This window comes from Bacillus rossius, chromosome 1 (genome assembly GCF_032445375.1).
Source record: "Bacillus rossius redtenbacheri isolate Brsri chromosome 1, Brsri_v3, whole genome shotgun sequence".
NCBI classification, from domain to species: Eukaryota; Metazoa; Arthropoda; class Insecta; order Phasmatodea; family Bacillidae; genus Bacillus; species Bacillus rossius.
Genome location: NC_086330.1, coordinates 305137752 through 305148826, shown reverse-complemented (window position 1 = coordinate 305148826; position 11075 = coordinate 305137752). Strand labels below are relative to the sequence as shown.

Here is an 11075-nt window from a genome sequence, read left to right as displayed (position 1 = left end):
CGCTCCGCACTAGCAGAGCGTACACATAGTGAAATATGTTCTGTTTGTGTATGTTTAATAAGTAAGGTGTTCTAATTTTCTTTTAGTTTAGGTGCTACTGGAGGCGGAGTGGGTGGCCCGGTGTGGCCAGCCACCACCAGGGGCGTTCGCGTCCCTGGTCAGAAGATCCAGAACTGCGGAACAACAAATAATGCGGACATTAAGTCCAAGCGCCCAAACCCCGCATGGTAGACTCTTTCTGCTCTGACCAACTCTTCTTCTCCCGTATTGAACCTGCCTGAAATTAATGCATGAAATTTGGCATCCCGCATGAAAGTGCTCAGGGTTTTCCCTGTGTCTATGCAGGTTTTACCTGGGCCCAACTTATCTAGTAGTTTAGTCTAGAGTTAAGAGTGAGGGGAGTTAGTCATGGCGCCAATCGCTGCCATGGCTGGCCAATCCCCTCCTAGCACACGATGCATGCGACCCTCTCCCTGCATGGCTAATCCCAGCATGACTAAGGCGTATAGGCTTCGGCCTGAGACGCACTTAGGTCCCTCACTAACCCGGACCCCTCCCAAATACACTTAGTTTTAGTTAGGTTAGGAAAAAATTAAAAAAAAAAAAACAGGACACAGTCGGTGGTCGTCTCTCGGGGCGTGCGCATCTTTCTCGCGGGCTGTTGGCTGGGAGTTCCCTGCGCCCTATTGGGTAACCGAAGGCTGGCAGTGCGCGGGGGATTTGTGTGCGTGCTGAGGGCGGCCTAGCAGCGCCAACTGCTACCGACCGCGTCCCGCGGGTGGCGGATACGGGAGCCCAGCTCGAGAGTTACAATCTCGCTGGGGTGGCTGTGAATAACCAATAGCAGTCCGCGGACCAATGGCCAGCCTGTGGAGTCGTTATTACGGCTATCGGGGTGAAAGGTAGCCTGAATGTAGCTCGGCGCGTGGCAGGAAGCAGCTTCGTCGGCGAAGGCACCGCAGGGGACCTCGATGTGCCATAGTAGCGAAGTGTACACGAACTGCGGGCTGGAACTTGCGGAGCTGTGAACTGCTGCGCGCGCAACGGAATTGAAATGCATCGGAACTCTGAAGGAAGACATCAGGAACCTTAAGCTGGGGCTGCTGTAGCTGTGGCAGCAGTAGCCTCGAGCGGCATGACCTTCAACCATCTCGGGGATTTTGGGTGGCGAGGTTGGTTCCCTCCCCCCACCCTGGCTTGAAAAGTACTGCTGTTGACCTGAAGAAGGAAGATGAAGATGGCGCAACGTCAGGCTGCCTTTCGCTCCGTGCGCCCGCAGTTCGAGCCGGTTTACTGGCTCGTCTGCCCACTTCTGTTTTAACTGTGGCTGCCTGGGCAGCTGTGGCTGGGCTGACGAGTGAAGTCGCCCGCCCCTGGTTAATAATAACCCAGGAGTTCCCAAACTTTAAATGCGGGCCGCAAGGCCCAAGCACCCAACTCCAGCATGGTTGATTTTTCAGCCCTTCCAACTCTTCTTACCTGGACCCTTCTTCCCTCTTGTCCAGTAGTTACCTGCTTGCTTAATGCATGATAATTGATCCCCGCATGACCCGGCCCAGGGTTTTCCCTGTGTCTATGCAGGTTTTACCTGGGTCACACTTAGCTAGCTTTTAAACTAGGCGACCAATGGGGCGTCAGTCATGGCGCCAATTGCAGCCATGGCTGGCCAGTAAACCCCAACACGCACACGATTGCACGCGTCCTTGTCCTGCATGGTTCAAAACCCGCATGGTAGAGTGTATAGGCTTCGGCCTGAGACACACCTAGGTCTTTCCCTAACCTGGACCCTCCCCTACACACTTAGAATTAACTTAGGCTAGGAAAAAAAGAAAAAAAACAGGACTCATCCGTAGTGGGACATCCGTAGTGGGACATCCGTAGTGGGACAATTTTTCGTGCGTGTAACCAGCGTTCAACGATTTATTAGACGTTGTCACGTCAAAAAGAATGTTTATTTGCAAACTTAAGATTCTATGAATTAAATAAATGCAAATGATTAAATATAATTTTAAGAAATTCAAATACTTTTTCTCTCTAAAGTATATTAATTTATTTTTATGGCCCAACTAGACACCTAGTCATATTTTGGAGTTTTGCAAGCTTGCTGCTTGCTGTATCTTTCCTATTGCCACAATGCAGCCTGGAACCTCGCTCTCAAGACCTGCAAGTGCCATTATCGCCGTGCCCAACCGCACTCATCCTGGTGGCCTCAAACCACATCTGCCTGCGGACTGATGCAAGAATCGCCTCACCTTTCACCAGTCGGCCTTCCAGCACTTTCATTGCTGGGTGTCGTTACATGCCTCGCCACGTAACTCTAGCCACCGCCCATAGCTTGTGACTTGGCCAACATCTAAAGTCGGTTATAATCAGATTCACACACTATTTCCTGGTACTTGGGGAGCTGATCGTCTCTGCTTCTCTGCCAGACACCAGATTACCTCGCTGTACATTGCCTGCCTGCAAGCCTGAAGACATGCCTTTGGCTGTGATCACGCCGACTCGAGATGCTTTTCGTTTTAGAACCTTTAGTGTTAGGGTTCTACTCTGCTTCCTTCCCCAGAGCAAGTGAGTAGAAATGTGTATAATTTGCTTGAAAGCTTTTAAGATTAAAAAGCTGCTTAAATTACTTTGTTGCATTCTCATTGACTGTGCTCTTCTTGAGGAAGAAGGCCACCTTGCCACAAAAGCGTTTGGATAGTCCACAGATGGCTGCACTGTGACCCACTCCGAAAGGTCTTAAATTTGCCACTTTTACTATGTATTTTTGCATGTTGGTTATTTTAGAATTTTACACTCTTGAATGAAGACTGCAAAGTTATTATTGACTTAAGAGCTTTAGACGCATGGCTATTTTTTGAAACTTCGAAACTTTTATGATCGTTCGCATTGTTGTGGCTGAACAAAAAACCATTGATGGAGAGAGAGAGAGAGAGAGAGAGAGAGAGAGAGAGAGAGAGAGAGAATATTTTCAAGATTATCAGGAACATGTTTATTGTGCACATTAATATCAGTTCAATGTCCAATATATTTATGAACAATGTGATAGCAGACAAACAGGTCCTGTCTATTGTTCTGTAAATTTTGTTATATTACACCATGTACATGGATAAAGGTTAACTTCTGTAACATTTTTTTCGATTCTGCACCACGTTTGTGCTGCATCCTGCAAAATAACTGAATCATTAAAATTAATTTTCAATTTTTAAAATAATGCTCCAGTAGTTATTTCAGTATAGACAAGGATGTAAAACAAACGAATTTACAGTAATTTTAGACAATGAATTTACCATGAACAGTATAGGGACTTTTAAGGGTCTTGAAATTATTCATATAACTTAGTTTTTAAAATTTTCCGTAAAAACATATCACTTGACTTGTCTCACCTGGATCTTTTCGTGAAAAACTAGGCATACTCAAAACATGTTCAAGCCTTGAGATAGCGTTAAAAAAAAACCGAAATGTACTTTCCCAATGCCTGCATACAGGCTATATTAGTACGATTCCTCTGTACTTCTAGTTTTAGAAATTGAAGTAAGCATTGTAAAACGTTTCCTTCCAAACGACCGTGTGTTTCTGGAGTTTGATATACAGAGGGTGGACTTTGACACTGCCCCTGACCAGGTAAGTCCCAACACGTCAAAGAACAACAACACACACAAAATTAAATGGAAATCCAATGCGAAAGAGATCGCAGTTTTCGCACTTTCTCGAAAGCTTCATTCAGAGCCAATACAGATTCCGAAACATAAGGCTGAATACATCATACTGAAGATAAGCGTGAAAGAGAAAGCAGCTGTTCCCTCTGAACAGAAACCCCAGTACGGAATTTTGCTGAAGAGGACAGAGGACAGAAAAACATGGATCCCGCTTTCAAAGTTGTCAGAGGAAAATTAATCACTTATAAAAAGGACCGACAATACCATAGACAACATAAAATATTTATTGGTACAGTTATTAATAGAGAAATGGACAGATAAGAAAGGCTCCTCGCTGGACCATGAGTTTATAAAGAGTTTTGAAAGTGCAGCAAGTCTAGTTAATTGGTCAAAGATGAAGTTAGATTGGCTAAAATGAATTTAAAAGGAATAACTGCTAGGTTCTTAGCTACATGTCCGGATTTGAAAGAAGATGTTTCTTTTAAAATCATCAAAGATGAATTTACTGAACGATGTAAACAATGTCAGCATTGTCATTTTATTTATTATATTGAACAATGCCAAACAGAGACATGGGGGAAAATTACCAAATTTTGCTGATAGATGAAAAAAAAAATATGTGAGAAAAAAGGTCTTACAGATATACGACCCAGTAAAACAGGAAATTTTGTTACAAGAAGCTGAACAGACGTTAATAGTAGCTTTTGTTGGTGGGCTACGTGACAATATAGGACAGCAATTTATGTATAATGTGCCTTAGAATATTTAAGAGGCCGAAAACATGGCGATAGCCTTATAGACCACCGAAGGTCACAAGGAGCGTAAATTTAGGTTTGACAACACTAGTAGAAGAAATAAAGTGTTCAATGTAGCTTCTCAGCATACGTGTGTGGCAAGGGATGATGCATTTTGTGACGAAAATTCTTCATCAACAAGGAGTTTCGGAGGATGTAATAATTTCTCGCATTTCTGTGGTTTCACAAACAGGAATACTTTATATATATATCCGGGAGAAGAACTTCCTCTCAAGAATGCGAGTTCCAGCAGAAAACAAAATAAAATAAAATGTTTTCGATGTGGAAAACTTTATCATATTAGTCGAGAGTTAAGTGATAGCTTAGGCGGTCGTCAGTCAAAGGGATCTAGAAATTCTCATGTCAAAATTGTACCTCAAGGTTATGGTGAAGGTGGTCACTCATACGGTAGAAGCCAGATTTATACCCCGGGCAACACTCAGCATTAATAACTATGTTAGGAGATAAAGATACTGCTATTTCTGTTTTCGTCGAAAGACTGTCTCATGTGTTTCTAATTGACACAAGGTTAGATGTTTCACTCGTGAGACATGGAGTTAGTACAAATGAAGGTGATTTATCACAGTTATGAGCGAAAGGTGTAACTGGGGATGCACTCCAGATCACATTAGCTAGCAAATTTTTAGTAAGGATAATTTATCGACATTATCCTCATAGGTTCCTAGTTGGCTCATCAGAAATGCAATTCCATGACTTACTAGAGATGGATTTTCTTTGTTATTACGATGCCAGACTCATTCTTCAGAAATCAGTGCTTTATTTGAGGAATACTAAACCTAAATAATATTGTCAATTCGTTTCTCAGGAATCTGTAGCCACCGTGAAACAAACTGGAAGCTGGGCCAACTCCAAGATCGTATCCAGGCCTGAAGTAGTGAATAATACTTGGAAATTAAGTTTGAGAAACCCCACGATTCTGCCACCATGATCGAAGAATATCCTAGAGATTGTCTGGTGCATGGAGGGTTGGGATGCAAACCTCAATCTTCTATTTATAAAACCAGATTCAGTGAGAATTCCAGACGTTAATGTCACGAGAGCTGTGTGTTACTTAAATATTACTAGTTAAAATACTCGACATCGAGTCACAAGTGGATAGAGGGAGCTATATATAATATGGTCAGTAATTTAGATGGAATGATTAATAAGAGATTTAGTGAGACGAATCGTGTTATTGACAGCATGAGCATCCGTCGACGGTTCTGAGAAGCATGCAAAAATTGTGAAGTTAGTTTAGAATCATTCACAAGAGTGAACGCCTGTTTAAACAAAATCCCATTCTTTACGGATAGAGAGCATGTGCCTCAGTGTGTCGTTTCCCAATGTGATAACTTTAAAAGAGGCAAGATGTACACAAACGTGTACTTGAATAAATTAATATTTTTCTTTTAAAAATGTGTTTGAACTCTAATACAGGAATTAATATTAGGGCGCCAGAGGTATACAATATGCGAAAGTAAAAATAATATTCTTAATAATTATTTTTATTAAGTTAAACATATAAGCATGAAGAACCTCGAGTCATGGTATCACAAAAACAAACATAAAATAGCTAAATTAGTTCAGTTTATGGGTTTCTCGTAGATAATCTGACTCTTAAACAAAAATAAAATAAAAATGTATTAAGTTCCTGGAAGTGTTCACAACGTAAAAGTTTTGGGGTTGCTCCGGTTTGCTCGAGCACGAGATTCCTAGCTGCAGGACCTCTGGTCCTGTGTGTGATTAATTTGCGATTCGTAATTAAGTTAATGGTTTTTGCCGAAAAGTCAATGTTCACGTAATTTCGTAATAGATTAGGTAAAATATGTCCTAATAAAGTTTACTGAGGTTGACGGTAAAATTACGTTGGTGTCCCTATACAAGGACGATGCAGGCCATACCTTATGTCTGGACGATTATGATCGTCCAGAAAATCCGTCGCAACTCACGTAAATTGAATGCCCGGCACCTGCATTCAATGTCAGGGCGTCTCTGACAATTTCCCTGAATGTAGACGTAATTTTCACAGTGCTAACACCGAAAATAGCCTCGCCACGTATAAATATTCCCCGAGGGAATTAACTTCACCACGCACTAAATGGCGTCATTTTCCACTCTTTTTCTCTTCTCTCTTGCTTAAATGTATTGTTACTTGAAATGGGCCAATCACGGCCGCGACACATTAGCGTCCTTTTTACCTAGGCCAATAAAACGTCACTTTGACACAAGCATAGGCTCGTCGAAGCTGTTCCAAAACCGTGCGATTATTTACATCAGCAGTTGTCATGACGACGCAGCACGAGCTGCGCGCGCCGCCATGCGAGAAACAAAACAAAACACTGCCAAAAGTACGGGAAGCGGAATTAACCTCGAACGTAAAACAATAACAAACTGTTTCAGTTAGTCTGATAATACCGTAGTATTACAAAGAGAACAAGGTGTTCTGGTGTGCATGCAGAAAATGGTGGAGTCACATATTTAGAGGGTGAACATGCAAGGGCTGTTAACAGGGTCAGTCAAGTTTCTGGGTTGTTGGTTTTTCCCCAAAGTCATGACAAAAATCGTGAACATTAGTATTGATATGCTTGCTGTGCCAAAGAGTAAAGTTATTTGATTTGCCACACTCGTTGCAGAAGATGCTGATATGCTACAATGTAAGGACATACCCCATAGGTCTAGTGTTTTAAATTGTAAAGATTAGGGAACTGTAGTTGAGTTGCCACAAGTATAACAACGGTGGAAAATCCTCATAGACACCCTCGCATATTTTGAGAATAAGGTTTTTGCTTCCAAGCTCCGAAACAGTTGGAAACCTCTCAATAAACTTTAAGGAGAGTAACATGTATAACAAGGTCATGGAGCAGGGCTATCTTCGTCGCTGTGTTTAAGCACGTTCTCAAGTTGAGAGAGTTCCGAATCGAATTAGGAACCCCGAATAAATAAAATAAATAAGATTTATGTGGAATCTGAGAAATGTGGAAACTGTTCTTTAGTGTCAAGTTTTCGTAGTCTCAGGAAGATAACCTAATTTGTTGTAAAAGGCCAAGAAATTTGAGGATGTCATGCAAAATCGCAATTTGGGCTATACGAGAAAGGTTTATGTCATGATGCATAAGAGAGACCTAAAGTCTTGACGACAACTGTCGGTGCTCCTACGATAGCACAAGCTGCTATGACACATCACCACTTCTCCCTGACGTGCACAACCAGAACCAACCCCAGCACAGTGTAGAGCGAGTGAGTGCAGTGTGCCGAACACCAGCTACCCGAAATATCAATTGTCCCCTGACATGGCACATTTTCACAGGAACCAGGCTGGGTATCACGCGTGCTCCTCGGCCTCGGTCAGTTTGCCTTCACCCCTTGCCACAGCTAGTCGCGTTTGCGCCGCGGGGTCCAATAAACATTGTTCGAAATTGACCACATCGCAGCAATAGCGTACATTTTACTAAATTCTTTCTAATCGGCCCCGCGGTTAGCCCTTTTACGACTGGCATGAACTCAACAGTCGAATAACTTAATAATGTGTGCCCACATGAGGGATGTTTTTGTGTACTACATAATTCTTTATGCTTTTCTTTATCGGGATGTGTGTAGTGACTCCAACCTCATGTGATGGACTCTAGTCGATAGACTCTCTCAGCTTCGTCCGCACAGGACCGTCGGTTAGTCAGAACGTGTACCATTATTTTTAGTTAAAGTCTGAGGACTTTCGGGACCCACTTGTAATCTCGCTCACGCAGAATGCGACATGGAATGTTCGTTTTAGGAGTCTCAAATACTTTTGCAAGGGGGGCCCCTGCCACTCACCAAAATAGTTGTACTTTGGGCTAATACACCACCCTTTGAATTAGCTAGGTCAGGCAGGATGCTATAAAACATGGTGCGATTTTTTTTACTAAAATTCACTAAAATTTACTTTAGTAAAATGGGCAGAGGTTCATGTATGAAACTACATAGCTTAAGTATTTTGTGTGCTCTGAATAAACCCAGTTTACATGCCCAGGCAGCACTGGATAACATTATGTGACATTTCTACGAAAGTGCATCATCCCCACCCCTATGACAACAAATGCTAGGCAGGACCACCAAACAGCTTCCCCTTTCACCCACATGCCGATCACATCCGAGCACACTCGAATCGGCTGCAGCTGAGCGACATCCTAGTGGAGCCAAGCAGAACCATACAAAGCCAAGCCAGCTTACTCGACCACGACTCGCACCCACACGAACATCCATGCAGCATATGTCTACTAGGCAGCACCGCTCACCAGGAATAAGGTGAAGAGGAGAGCACCCTCTCTGGCTGCCTGCACCCGTTCATCGACGCCACAACCCATCGTCTGGTTTGAGAAAAATGAGCTGCGACATGCAGGAAAGCATGTATGGTGACAGCAAGCAAACTTAAAGCAATCAGGTTATCCCTGAACGAATGCCAAAGGCAAGTGACGACTCCATTCGCTAATCCATCTCTTCATGAGTCGGGAATCACCGCGCAGGTCGGCAGTTGAGACAACGACTAACGAAGCAAGGCTGCTATGTCTGAGGGTTGTACGCCAAGATATCTAGCAGTGCCATAACTGATGGAAGTTTTAAATAATAATTTTTAATTTTAGTCAATGAAACCATTGGACAATGTAAACATTTGATCTTCCTTTTTAATATAATAAATGTGTTAATATTATTTACAGGGAATAATTCTTGCATTAAAATTTGATATTGGGGCTTTTGGCATTACCTAATCTATTTTGATGTAAATGATATTGAAAATATTTGAGGCATCAATAATATTTATAAAAAATAATTTGATTTAAGGTTTGGTTGACCTGTGTTATAATATTTAGAGGCCTTAGATGTGTTTCAAAATATTTTTTTTTTTAATATGACTAAGGCCTGTTAAATAAGTGTTGCGAAATTCTAGCATTTAATGTAATTATTATTGTTATATTAATATGTTCTTATAAGAACATATTTAAATGAATGTGGCTGTACTGCAATATCACGTCGAATGAACAAGAAGACATGTAAATTATTTATGTTTGTGGATAATATACGTTTGAAAATAAATGAAAATATATGCTTAGCACTTTACTCATTCTTTAACATAACCTATATCTGTTGTTACACATATTGGGGTACAGTAACATGCAATACCCTTCCAAAGAGCCTACATGTGCAGCCAGCTGTCAGGGCTGACAACCTATGAGTGCCACCTTATCCCCCCCTCCCACCAAACACGACACCATGAGGCTTTTGATATAATCCCACTCTTCTTCTCATCAATGAACTGGAATGAACCAGCTGTCAACATCCTCACGACCCCCATCCCCCTTTTCGCCCTATTCACTACACAGCAACCAGAAATGGTCGAAACCTGGTCTTGCATGATGATAAACTTATAACTTTACTTATGCCACTCCTGCCAGCAAGCACACTAGCAGGGCCGGTGCGTCCATATAGGCAAACTAGGCAACCGCCTAGGGCGCCAAGTAGCTGGGGCGGTGCAGCACGACACATAACAGCTGATATAATATGTTTAACAATTATTGAAACTAGATGAAAATGGATTTTTGTAACAGTTTGGAATGTTTATATTGATATAAGAAATTATTTTAAGTCCACGTTGACCTGTTTATGATTTGTAATAAGTAAAAAAGAAAAAAACACAAGCCTGCTTACATTTGATCGTTCACAAAATATTAGGCTTACGTGATGTATTTTGAGGCAAGGACAATTATTTGGGGCGCCCTATGCGAAAAACCTTAATCCCCCCCCCCCCCCCCCCCGATTAAGGTTTTTCGCCTAGGGCGCCAATTTACCTTGCACCGGTCCTGCACAATAGTATGCATATCATGTTGTATTTAAACATTGCCTCGTGTGTTAAAAGCAAACACACACTGTGTTGCTTTTTCCCCATGACAGATTGCTCTACATTTGAGTACATTTCGAGCTAAAATTCAGCTAAAGTTTACACACAAACAAAAGCTGTTTGTTTCTTTTGTTAACATAAACATGTATCACTTTTACAGGCCCCACTTCAAGGCACAACCAAGGGTATTAGATTAAGTGTTAATGAGTACACTATAGTGATCTGTAATATTAAGAGTGTTCTATGTTTTATTGATTTTAATTTGTGAGTTAACTTCGCTCTTTTAGTACGTACTCTAAAACTCGGTTGACTATTTCCTAGTCACTTAATCTTATACTTTTAATTTGTCATGAAACAAATAGTATTTCTTTCGCATTCAACATGAGTATTTGTTAAAAGATGAACTCATTACGAGTTCAATTTACGAGACATTGCGTTTATTGGCGATGCTCAGTCTAACAGAAAATGTATCACGGTAGCATGCCAAGACAATGTTCCAACTTCACTGAACCTTTTATCACTTGATTTCCTGAGGAATGTAACATTTTCTGTGCAGGTACAGAACATGCTAGCTACACCAATTCTCTAGATAAGGAAACAAGCTAAACAAACATTCATCATGCCCTTAATAGACTCAGCTATGTTAAGACGAGATTCTTAAATCTCTATCTGCTTTCAGCAAATAAACTCATTAGAGTTTATTAAACTTAAAAGGAAAAAAAATGTGTGCATCTCAATCTAGGCTTTGTTTAC

General features: G+C 41.6%; 1 protein-coding gene across 3 annotated transcripts in view; it reads left to right on the top strand.

Annotated features, from left to right (window-relative positions):
- Positions 1-2250: 2250 nt before the first annotated feature.
- The window catches only part of LOC134527856 (uncharacterized), a 162723-nt gene continuing 153898 nt past the window's right edge, over positions 2251-11075 (top strand). Inside the window, exon 1 of one of the 3 annotated variants that reach the window (XM_063360823.1) lies at positions 2251-2392. The gene's annotated coding sequence lies outside the window, so the exon portion shown is untranslated. Of the gene's footprint in view, positions 2569-11075 lie in introns of all 3 variants that reach the window. The other 2 variants (XM_063360821.1, XM_063360824.1) reach the window with 2 other exon arrangements.